The sequence below is a fragment of the Arvicanthis niloticus genome, chromosome 5, assembly GCF_011762505.2.
Source record: "Arvicanthis niloticus isolate mArvNil1 chromosome 5, mArvNil1.pat.X, whole genome shotgun sequence".
Taxonomy (NCBI): Eukaryota; Metazoa; Chordata; class Mammalia; order Rodentia; family Muridae; genus Arvicanthis; species Arvicanthis niloticus.
In genome coordinates, this window is record NC_047662.1 from 89999928 (window position 1) to 90012757 (window position 12830).

Genomic DNA, 12830 nt, shown 5'->3' on the forward strand with positions numbered 1-12830 from the left:
TCAAAAAGGATTTCAACAGAAATAATTGTAGCTGTTCTAGTCTCATCATTTGAGTAATGATATGTGTGTATGTGTGTATTTCTTTTTTCTAGATTTCTAATTTATAGAATTAGAATTCAAAGAATTCATATATATATATATATGAATTCATATATATGTATATTCTAGAATATACTAGAGTCAACGTGTCCGTCAGAGACATCCTTCACATGGTTGTTTGTGTTAGATCTAAACTTTCCCCCTTTATATTTAAAGAAAGAAAGAAAAAGAAAGAAGTCAAGTACCAACTCTCTTGATGGAGAAGATAACCCACTAGTCAAGCTTGCATTATATTTCTTTTTCTAGAATTGCATTCTTCCTTTTTTCTAGAATTCTAAAGTGTAAAGAGAAAAAAATCCAGTTGCTATCTAAATTCTAGCTGGAAAATTGTTCAAGATGATGATTTTAGTAAAACAAGGAACAGATGAATAAAGACCATGGCTTTTTCAGAAATCATAATTACTCCATCCTCAAACATTTAACCATTTGTTGCACAGCTCTTAACACACTGGCCCTTTCGTCTATGTAAAATTCCTTTTATGTGCTGAACAAATGATTCCCAACAATTTTAATTCTTAAGAACTTTATTGTTTTGAAGACACTATGAGTCTTCAACAAGTTTTCTGAAAACCATTATGTTTTGTTAAATGAATTATGATTGTTTTCTAAGACAAGGTTTTTCTGTGTAGCATCGGTGGTCCTGAAACTTGCTCTGTAGACCAGCCTAGCCTTGAACTCACAAAAATACACCTACTTCTTCCTTCCAAGTGCTAGGATTAAAGGCATGTACCACCACTGACCTGCTAATTACAAGTCTTATACATATTAAGACAATGCAGTCCCTAGCACACCTTTTTGTTATAATACAAAAAGATATATTTTCGTAGCCCAGATTCAAACAGGTACCTGGTTAACTGGTGTCGTATCTAGGAACTTAAGAAGACAAACATACATGACTATTTAGTCTGAACACTCTCAGTGGAAGAGAAATTGTAATAAGTTACATCAAACTTACTCTACATGAATCTTTGTATATATACCTGCAGATACCCAAAATATATTTCATTAGTTATATTCTCAAATGTGAGAAAGTTTTTCTCACATAGGTAGAAGTTAAATTTACATTTCAATCAAAGCAGTTACTATAATATGGAACACCTGCACTGTCATTTAACCATCGAAGATTTATTTAGTGTCTACAATATATCATAATGTTAGCTAGGATACAATGATAAATGAGAAAAGATGAGTCAAAATGTTGATACATGATGTACTTCCTAGACTGACTGCAGAATTATACTACTTGATTATAGGAATTTTAATCTTTTTGTCTTTTTTAACTTATGCAAAAGCAGTATAGGATTTGACCAATGAAGAGTATCCATTTAAGCTTTCCTGGTTCAGCAATGAAGATATCTGGGGATAACATTTTGTTAAAAATAAATTTCTTAGCGTTCAATTTCAAATTGTATTTGAAATTGTAACTGGCAATATGAAATTCTTACTTAGGTCTTTCTGAAAAGAAATCAGATTTAGGAGGTGTAGCTCTGTGAGAGAACCACTGCCTAGTATGCACAAGTTACTGGATTCAATCATCAGAGTGGGAAACAAACACAGAAACAGGAAAAAGAACAACTGTCAAGTTATTGTTAGGTGAACCAAGATCCTGAGGAAAAGACTCACTCAAGAAAATGCTCTTTTATGGAAGTGTGCCATTCGATCTGAAGCCTAGAGACAAGAATGCACTTGGTCAGAACACAGAACTAACTGGTCAGGGACAGGGGGCCCTAGAACATCCGTAGCAGTACTTAACATGACTCTCATACCACTTTCAAGTTTTTTTTTTTTTTTTTTTTTTTACCTTTTTCGACACATTTCCATGCTACTTAAGTAATATTTTAATCAACTTTTTAAAACTTTAAATTCATGTGCTAGGGCTGTAACTCAGTGGCAAAGTACACAGGAGGGAAAAAAAATTTCATTATAAGTAACAATACCATGAGCTACCAGGTCTCATCCACTGTGTGTGTACACCACTTGCAGTGCAGATCAAAATAGCTACTTACATTGCTATGTTGAAATAATTTTAAGATCTTGGATTATTTTGTAATTCAAAAATGGTTTAAGAAAAAAAGATTATGTGGTCTGGTGATAGCTACTATACAACCAAATTATATTCTTGGTAGAAATTTTAAAAATATCCCATAATTTTGTTTTGTTTTGATAAAGTTCACTATGAAGCCCATGCTAGCATCAGACCTGGAGCTAGACTGGCCTAGTGATCTAGTGGCCTCGAACTGTTAATCTTCCTGCCCCTTCTCTCAAGTGTGTTGGGCTTACCGGTGTGGACCACCATACCTGGTAGATTTATGTGTCAACAATATACACCTAAAGCTTTAAAATGCTCAGTTTTCTTTCTCTAATTCCTCCTCTTAGATTTTACCTGAAGGAAACTGACAGTGAAAAAGTATGTAATATATGATAAAGATAAAGAAAGTAATTGAAGATAAATGACTAAAGGGGTAGGTGTGGGGGCTGGAGCGATGGCTCGACGGTGAAGAACACTGTTTTAGAACACAGCATTTGGTTCTCAGTATCCATGCCAGCACCTTGATCAGACGGCTCACAACTGCCTGTAAGTACAACTCCAGGGTGTCCACCCCTGTGTTTTGGCTTCCTCTGGAAAACTGCATTGACATGCACATACCCACCCCCAAACACACATTATTAAATGTTTAAAAAAATAAATAAAAGGGGGTAGATATGATCAAGATACATTGCATACATGTATAAAATTGTTAAAGAATAAATAAAAGGTATTTTTAACAAGTGAAATATAAGTGATTAGGAAATAAAGACTGTTTAAGTAAATAATATTCCCCATTATTATATGTTAGTCAACTTCAAACTGTTTATCAGAATTTTATAATTAAATATAAAAGTGCTCTGTTGTTGGTTAAAGACTTAGGAACAAAATTGTGATCCTAGTTTAATTTCTTTCTTTCTTTATGCCCCAAAAGTTACCCTGAAAGGAAATAAACTAGTGTATTCATAAATTCACTTTACATTTTAAAAAACTATTTAGAAAATGTGGAACTTACATACAAGCTACATAAATTTAATAGTTTTAAAATGATACATAAGCCACGTTTGCTATAATGTTCAGTGACTTGCTTGAACGGAATCACATATTATTTTTTTAAGTGTCTAAAAGTGTTTTCAGGTTCAATGTCAATACCAGCTTGCTCATGCCTGTTAATCACAGACATGTTTCAAACAGTATGCTAAGATGGGTAAGAGTGATTCAGTAACTGATTTACACATAGATATCTCCGTTTGATTCTTATGAAGAAAATAGGGCAATGATTCAGGTGAGTATTTTTAGCTTATTTTACATAAGAAAAAGAAATTCAGGACTAAAGAGATTAAATGGCTTACAGTTAAAATGTGCTCCACTTTAAGTGGTGGTAAAGACTAAAATCCCATACTCAGTATGACAGCATACATCTGGAGTTCTTGTAGTTTGGAGGTGGAGGGAGGAACTGGAGTACTAGATCATTTTGCCCTATGTAGGCAGTTCAAGTCCAGCCTGATCTACATGAGACCATGACCCCACCCCCCACACCCAGAAAGGACAAAAAAAAAAAAAAAAAAAAAAAAAAAAAAAAAAATCAGGGATGGTAGCTCAGGAGGTAAGGTGGTGGCCTACAATGCATAAAGCCTTGGGTTCATTCCCAGGCCTGCATAAACAGGGCAGGATGGTGCATGCCTATAATCCAGTACTTATGAGGAAAAAAAAACAAAGTATCAAAAAAAGTTCAAGATCATCATGGATTACATAGTAAGTTTGGGGCCATCCTGGGATACCTAAGAACCAGTCAAAGAAAGAAAGAAAGAAAGAAAGAAAGAAAGAAAGAAAGAAAGAAAGAAAGAAAGAAAGAAAGAAAGAAAGAAAGAAAGGGAAATTTTACCAGAACAAAATTTCAGATTTACATGCCTGTAATTCCAGCATATAAGAAGATGAAGCAGGAGAATTGCCTTGAGTTGAAGGTCAGCCTGAGCTATACAGTAACTTCCAGGCAAGCCTTCATTATAGCATAAGACTCTATTTCAAGACAAACAAACAAACAAAACCCAGCAAGTAAAGGCACTCATTGGCCTTCCTGACAACCTGAATTCAATTTCTGGAACCCACAAAGGAAGGCAGCCAATTCTTTAAAATCATTCATTGACATCAGTATGGTGTAAACAAACTAAACAGATGAAAACCAAAACCTCTTTATGATATGGAAGGTTTTGGTTAGAGTTCATGATGGCAAATCAAACGCATGGCAACAGGAACAGCTGAACACCTAGCATCTTGGGCAACAGACAGGATATAGTGAGAGAGCACTGGGAATGTCAGAGGTCTCTTGAAACCTCAAAATCCACAACCAGTGTAATGGCTACTCCTGGTTGTCAGCTCGACTATATTGGAATGAACAACAATCCAGAATTGAAGGGCTCACCTGTAATCCAGATCTTGAGGCTGGAAGATTTCTGACCTGGATCTTGGCATGGAGATCTTGAGGCATAGTGGCTATGAAAAGCTTAGGCCCAAGCAAGGTAGTACAAGGTAGTGCCTTTAATCCCAGAAGACTAAACTAAGGCAAGGAGATCTCCAAGTTCAAGGTCAGCCTTGGACAAAACAAGATCCAGGCATCGTGGTGCACAATTTTAACCTGGGTCACACTTATATAAGGACATTGGGAAAAGGAAGACATGCTCTTCTTCGCCTGCTTGCATTTGCTTGCCAGCACATCTGTGGGAATCTACTTCTACAGAAGCCATTGTTAGGGTAGTTGGCCTACAGACTTTAAGTCATCACAACAAATTCCCTATATATAGAGAGAGACATTCCATAAGTTCTTTGATTCTAGAGAACCCTGACTAATAACGACCAGTGACCCATTGTTTCCATCAAAGCCACCTCCTAATCTTTCCCAGTTTCATCAACTGGGGACCACTATTCAAACCTATGAGCCTATGGAGGCCATCATTCAAATCACTACTCGCATATCTGAGGGTGATGGTGCTGCTTTTTTGGGGGAATGCCTACCTGGCATTCAGGAGACCCTGGATTTGAGTCTCAGCACAGTTTACACCTGGCATAGCAGTACATTCGTCTATGGTAGAGACAGGAGGAGCAAAGTTCAAAGTCATCCTCAGCTACATAGCAAATTTGAGGCCAACTTTGGCTATTTGAGGCCAGGATACATCTCCATATTCAGAAAGGGGCCAGATACTATAGAGGAAGGAAGGAAGGCAGAAAGGAGAATAGACAGATACACTTGTTACCTTAAATTCTTGTGGCTTTGTTGATTTCATTTCTTAAGCTATTTTGCTTAGCGTTCAATATATCTAGTACAGGGTATGCCTATACCCAATTGACTTGCCTTTGCAGCCACAAACCAAGAGCTCATAGCTGATGCCTTGTAGATTTCCTGTCAGGTGTTCTTTATCTATAGCATTAGAATATTCACACACACTGTGTGAATATTAGAATATTCACACTGTGTGTGAATATTCTAATATAGCACTGTGTGCTAGCTTGCAGTTTGGTTTCTCAGCAAGATGCTATTAAGTTAGTGCTTTACTAAACTTCCTGGTTGGCTTTATGTGTCTACAGTGCACAACAGTTGATTTCTTTTGCATGTTTACTCTGAACATGGGCTCATTCTAAAAACAAGTTTAAAGTGAGTCTTTATTTCGAATAAATAGGGGCATTTACAATAAAGACAAAACTCTAGCCATGAATATCTAGTCCGTTTCTAGTTCTTGCTTTTGTTAAAACGATGGCCTCTGACAGGAGCTGAGTGTATGCTTTAACATCTCCATGCATGACTCTCCTCATCATCGAAAGAGGAATGAATTAAATACCTACAGAACTGCTATGACAGAGAGAGGCAGAGTGGTGCCTGGTTATGATCCCAGCACTCAGGAGACAGAGGCATGAAGATCAGGAGTTCGACGCTAGCCTCTGCTTCATGAGAGCCATTCAAAACAACATTGCTATGGAAGGGTTACATAATAGAGCAGCTTACAAGGGGCTTGAGAGTCTGGGGTTCTACCTGAGCAGCACAGTGCTTACCTATAGCCTTTACTCGATCCCTCCACCCTCAACGCACGAAGCCTTTCATAACTGTAAACTTACGTGATCTGTGTACTTACATCTTTATCATAAGGCAGCATAGATGAAGTAAGAACCATAAATTTGGAGTCAAGAGCAACTTATCTAGTCCAGGATAGCAAACTCTAATTATGTACTTATGATGCTAAAACATTCATCACTCTTTAAACAAAAAGATCAGCAACAAAGGCTGGAGAAATAGCTCAGTGGTTAAAAGTACTGGCTGGTCTTGCAGAAGACATGGGTTCAGTTTCCAACACTTATATAGTGCTCACAACTGTCTATAACTCTAGTTCCAGGGCATCTGATGTCTTCTACTAATGTATACAGGTGCCAGGCATCTACATGGTGCAAATACATTCATACATACATTCATGCATGCATGCATGCATGCATGCATGCATACATACATACATACATACATACATACATACTCATACACATTGTACTGGCTGGTTTTTTGTGATAACTTGACACAAGTTGGAGTTATCATAGAGAAAGGAACCTCCCTTGAGCAAAATCGTCCATGAGATCCAGCTGTAAGGCATTTTCTCAGTAAGTGATCAGTGAGGAAGGGCCCAGTCCATTGTGGGTGATGCCATCCCTGATCTGGTAGTCCTGGGTTCTATAAGAAAGCAAGCTGAGCAAACCAGTAAGCAGCACCTTCCATGGCCTCTGCATCAGCCCCGCCTCTCTGTGTGAGTTCCTGTCCTGACTTCCATTAGTGATGAACAGCAATGTGGAAGTGTGAGCCGAATGAACCCTTTCCTCCCCAACTTGCTTCCTAGTCATGATGGTTTGTGCAGGAATAGAAATCCTGACTGAGACACACATACAATAAATAAATCTTAAAAATAAAAATTAGGGCATTTATGCTAGGTGTGGTAGTGCATACATTTAATCTCAGTAAACAGAAGCAGGTAGAGCTCTGTAAATCCCAGGCCACCTAGGGCTATACAGTAAAACCCTGCATGATGGTGGGGAGAGAGAAAGACAGAGACAGAGACAGAGAGAGACACGGAGATGATGAGCAGCAACAATCAAAAGTTTAAAAACTAAGCATTGGGCTGGAGAGGTTGCTCAGCAGTGGAGAACACATGCTGCTCTTTTAGAGGACTAGAATTCAATTCCCAGCATCTGAGTCAGGTTGCTTAGAGCTGCCTGTAACTCCACTCCAGGAGATCTAATGCCCTTGTCTAGCCTCTCTACAGGTATTCATGAGCCTATACCCAGCAGACATGCACACAAATACAAATTATATATATGTGTTTGTATATATATATATAATATACATATATTATAATATTATAATTATAATATACATATATATAATATACGTATATATATAATATATTATATATAATATGTGTGTATGCTATATATATGTATATATATATTTTATACATATATAAAACATAACCATGATTAATTTATCCTAAGTTCTTCTGTTCTTCTGTGACTGTTTATTTGCATTTATTAATTAACTTTGACATTCCCTAGCTCTCAGTTACCAGACATAAAACAGTATGGCAGAAGTTCCTTAAAAGAGAAAAATGTTACCAAAAAAAAAAAAAAAAAAAAAAAAAATCAAGAATATTTTCTCAAAAACTTAGAAAAATCCGTAGTATAAAGGAATCGTGACGCTTTCCTTCTTTTTACTGTGCACACATAAGTTGTTGTAATTAGTACGGATTAAGTGCATCAAAGATCATCATTTTATCTCACCTGTCTTCTTTATGAACGGCAGAGCCCATCGTTTGTCTGTGTGACTTCTGGAGAGTAGAGTTCAGCTGAGGATGCTGAGAATCCACTGTTCTACTCCAGATGCGGCCATGTTCGCAAAGAAAAGTGATCTTCCCAGGCTTACACACCAAGTCTGGGGAGAAGCTCAGATCCCAGTTCACTCTCTTGGCTCTTTCTCCTGCAGCCAACTTTCCTACTTTAGCAAAGCTAAATTCCCCAGCATACACTCATCTTCTCTGTCCTTCTGTCTTGTCATGGTTGGCTTTAGTTATCAACCTGACACATCTGGAAAGAGACACTCAAATGAAAGACCGCCTTCATTAAATTGGCCTCTGGGCATGCCTGGAAGTATTTTTATCTGCCACACACACCCCCAAAATTTTGATGTTTACCTGAATATCTCTGCACCACTTGCATGCAGTTCCCTAGAGACAAGAAGACGGTATCAGCTCCACTGAAACTAGAATTAAAGATGGTTGTAAGGCCCACCCCCTATGTGGGTGCTGGGATTCCTACCCAAGAGCCTCCAGCTGGCGCTTAACTGCCAAGCCATCTCTCCAGGCCCTGTGAGTCATTTTCCTTATTGTTGTAGAAGACTCCACCTCATTGTTGATGGTACTGGGATGGCCCCTAAGGCTGTGGGCCTGGGCTGTATAACAGAGGTAGCTGAGCAAGCAAGAGGAGACAGCATGTCTCCATTCAGTCCCCACCTCCAGATTCCTGCCTTGTTTTATACCTGTAAGCTAAGAAACCCCTTCCAGACGCCCAAGCTGCTTTAAACTGTAGTGCTTATTCACAGGAAGCAATCTCCGGATGCCTCTCTTATCGTGTCCGTCTTCCTCCTTTGCTTCTTTTGTCCTGTGTCCTTCAGTTTCCCAGAGAAGAGATCTTATCTTCAGTGACCCATGGTAATTAAAAACTTAGCCAAACAGCAAATACATTTTACATTTTTTCCTAAATTATTTTGATGACGGGTCCAGAAGAGGTCTCAGTGGGCGAAAGTACTTGCTGTACAAGTCTGACAACCAGACTTTGAAGGCCCAGAACCCACCACTAAGGAACAGACTCCAGAAAACCATTCCCTGATCCCTACACATGCACCCTCCCTCCCTGCAATAATAATGATAAATGTAAAATTGTTTATTTTGATGATTTTTGGCTCATTTCAGGTTCTTTACTAACCTGTAAGGGCCGTTAAAAAAGCTGACTGTGTTCTCTGTACATCAACATCTTCTTTTCTATAGGGAACTTTCACTTTTTTTCTCATCATATCCTCCAAAGTGATTTTTACAGACATGATGGGGGAGGGAGACAAAGGAGACATTAGGCTTTTACAGAGGAAAATGGTAATTCTGTTTTTATTTCACATAGAGATGTAAATGGAGAAACAGAGCCTATTCTGCATACCTGGGACAATATAAAAGAAAACTTGATTCTCCTGGTTCTTTGCTTTTCCTCAGTGTCAGATACTCACAAAGGAATTACTTCTATTATTGAAAAAGGGAGGTTGGTGATGTTCTCGTTTGGCTTACTGTGGAGTATAGCATTTGAAATTAGTCAGGAATTTTTTCATGTCATGAACATGAAATTATAGTATGAGCTTAGTAATTAAATTATATCCGTGGATACCAGGATTGAATGAGAAAGCTTCTGGGGAAAGGCAGACGATGGTAACAGTTATTACAGTGTCACTTAACTATAACCTGTACCCCAAATCTGATAACTGATACTATCCCAGTCACAGACAAGATGACAAAATCCAAGACACATGCAGCCAATTGTCAGTGGATTGACCCAGGGACATCACCTCTCATCAGACAGAGCAGCAAGGGGTTTGCAAAGGAGGTCACTGAATTGGTTTAAGACGGACAATCTAAGTTCCATTCTCAAGATCACATGGTGGAGGGATAGAACCGACTCTTCCAAGTGGTCCTCTGATTTCTGTGTGCCAGCTGTGGACCGTACATGCCCTCCCCACCTCATACACACATATACTTGCAGGTGCATGTGCATATATCCATATACACACACTTTTGTGCACACAATAATAAATAAATAAATAAATAAATAAATAAATAAATAATACATAAATAACAAAATATTTTAATGCATAGAATCTGGCTAGAGGATAAGAAAAGCCTTAATTCATCAGGTCAGTAATAGGAACATGTGACAATCATCCTACAACTTCTGACATGGTATTGATTCCTGTTTTATATTCTAATAAGCCCAAATGAAAGCGGCTCGTTGTCTTGCTTAAATACGGTCATTCAACTGGGATTTGATTACAGATCTTTTCATTTTCCTGAGTTTTTGAGAGAGGGTGTTACTATGTGGCCCTGGCTGTCCTGAAACTCCTAATATAGACCACGTTGGTCTTGAATTTGTAGAGATCTTCTTGTCTCTGCTTCCCTGCCCTTGGGATTGCAGGCATGTGCCATCGTACCCATCTGAATTCACAACTTCCGACACCAGAGAACACTTCTTTTCCTTGCTACTGAGATTTAAACTGTGAACACATTATGGTACATTATTAAGGTGATATGGTTTGTGGCTTGTACATAGGTGCATGTAGCTTTGTTGCTGCTGCTGCTACTGCTGCTGGTGGCTTTGTTTTTGAAGACAGGGTCTCATTTAGTTTCCCAGGCTGGCCTCAAAGCCACTATGATATACCTGCTTCAGCCCTGAGTGCCGGGGCTATAGGTGTGCGTCACCATGCCCATCTGTATGGGTTTAAGCTTATATTTTAAAAGAATATAAGTGGCAGTAAATACAGTAGAGTCTTTGTTTTGTTCACTGTTGAGTATCAAACTGAGGGCATTGGGCATTGGGCATGCTTGGCCACCAATGTTCCCCAAGCTACATTTATAGCCTTACTTAATTTTTTTTTTTTTTGTGTTAAACTCATTAGCCATCTCCTTATGTTTTCTAGCATGGGTGTCATATTGGAGAAGACTTTAAAAGCGCTGATAGAGGGGGTGGAGAATGGCCAGCAGTTAAGAACACTTGTTATTCTTCCAGAGGACTCAGATTGGGATCCCGGCACCCATGTCAGAGGCCTCATGACTGCCAGCAGCTTCAGCTTTAGGAGATCAAATGCCCTCTTCAGGTTTCCACACACAGATAAAGAGAAAATATTTTGCCAGACATAGTAGCATATTCCTTTAAGCCCAGCAGGAGGATCTCTAAGTTTAAGGCCAGCTTGGTCTACAGAGTGAGTTCCAAAACAGCCAGAGATGCACAGAAAGGTGATAGCACACTCCTAGCTCTTAAGAGACAGAGTAAAATGGATCTCTGTGAGTTCAAGGCCAGCCAAGAATAGGTAGTGAGACCATGTCTCAGAAAACAAAACAAAACAAAACAAAACAAAACAAAACACAGCAAAACAAAACAACACCATAATAGGATTATTATTCGTTAGCTTGGTTTGGGGTTTCCTTCCTTTTTTCTTCTTTTCTTTCCTTCTTTCTCTCTCTCTCTCTCTCTCTCTCTCTCTCTCTCTCTCTCTCTCTCTCTCTTTCTTTCTCTTTCTCCTTCTCTTTTTAAGGTCACATCTAAACCATCCTGTAACTCACGCTGGCCTCAAACTCCTCAACTCTCTTATTCTGGCCTCTCAGGCAGCTATGAGTTATCTCACATCTACCTGTAAAGGATTTCTAGAAGCCAGGGCACGGTCGGTCATGCCTTTAATCCCAGCACTTGAGAGGCAGAAACAGGAAGATCTCTGGGAGTCTGCACAGTTCTAGGCCAGCTAGGGCTATGTAGAGAGATCCTGTCAAAACAACAAAAAAAAAAAATTCTATATTATTTATTCGTCCTTTTGTCTACCTGAGAAAACTCGATATTGTCGGAGTTAGTTTTTTATTTATAATCAGTTTCTTCTGTCCAAATGGAGAGACATAATGAGTGATTTTAGGCCTCACAAACTATTTTGTCACTGTTCCCTGGGTATGAGTGCTGGCAGTTTTCACAAGCTTTGCTTTCTCTTCCATACAGCTGCTCGAGCTGCATCAGAGATTCAGACACACTAGTTGATAGCAGATCTATTCAGAACTTTCCAAAGCTCGTTCTTTCTCCCACTCTTCCTCCTCATCTTTGTTTTTTGTTTTCAAGACAGGGTTTTACTGTGTAGCTCTGGTTATCCTGGAACTCAGTCTGTAGTCCAGGCTAGCCTCATACTCACAAAGATCTGCCTGCCTCTGCCTCCCAAATGCTGGGATTAATGTTAAAGCGACACCACCACCAGATTTCTCTCCTTCCACTTGTGTTTATTTCTTCTTAGACAAGTATTCATACTAAAGCCCAGGTTCTATGTATTATTTAACCCAAGCTGGTATTAACCTCATAGTAACCCTCCTGCTTCAGCAGGGGCCAGACTTACATCAGGTTTTTAATGTTTGAAAACTTTTTACATTTATTTAGGCTTTGGGTTGGAGTGATGTTTGGCACAGCACATGTGTACAGGTTGGAAGACAACTTGTGGTCATTGGTTCTCTCTTTATGCTATGTCCTAGGGATCAAATTCAGGTCATCAGGCTGCATGCTAATTCACTGGTCTTGATAAATCGCTTTAAAAAAATGAATTCTTCAATTTCACGACTTAGGTCAAAGGTTCAGTTAATTCTAATGAATTCAGAACTGTTCAGGCAAGATTTTACCTTTCCCTCCTCTTTTTGTGGCGTTGCTCTGCCCTGTTCCCCTTGGTGGTTTTTGGCTCTTTCCTGCTTCTTCTTCACATACTTTTGTTTCTTAGGGTTTGAATCATCTTCTACCATAAAACTCCAATAAAACTGTTTCTCATTCTTCTTTCTCCTCCTCTTCCTCCTCTACTTCCTCTTCCTCCTCCTCTTCCTTCTCTACTTCCTCTTCCTCCCCCTTC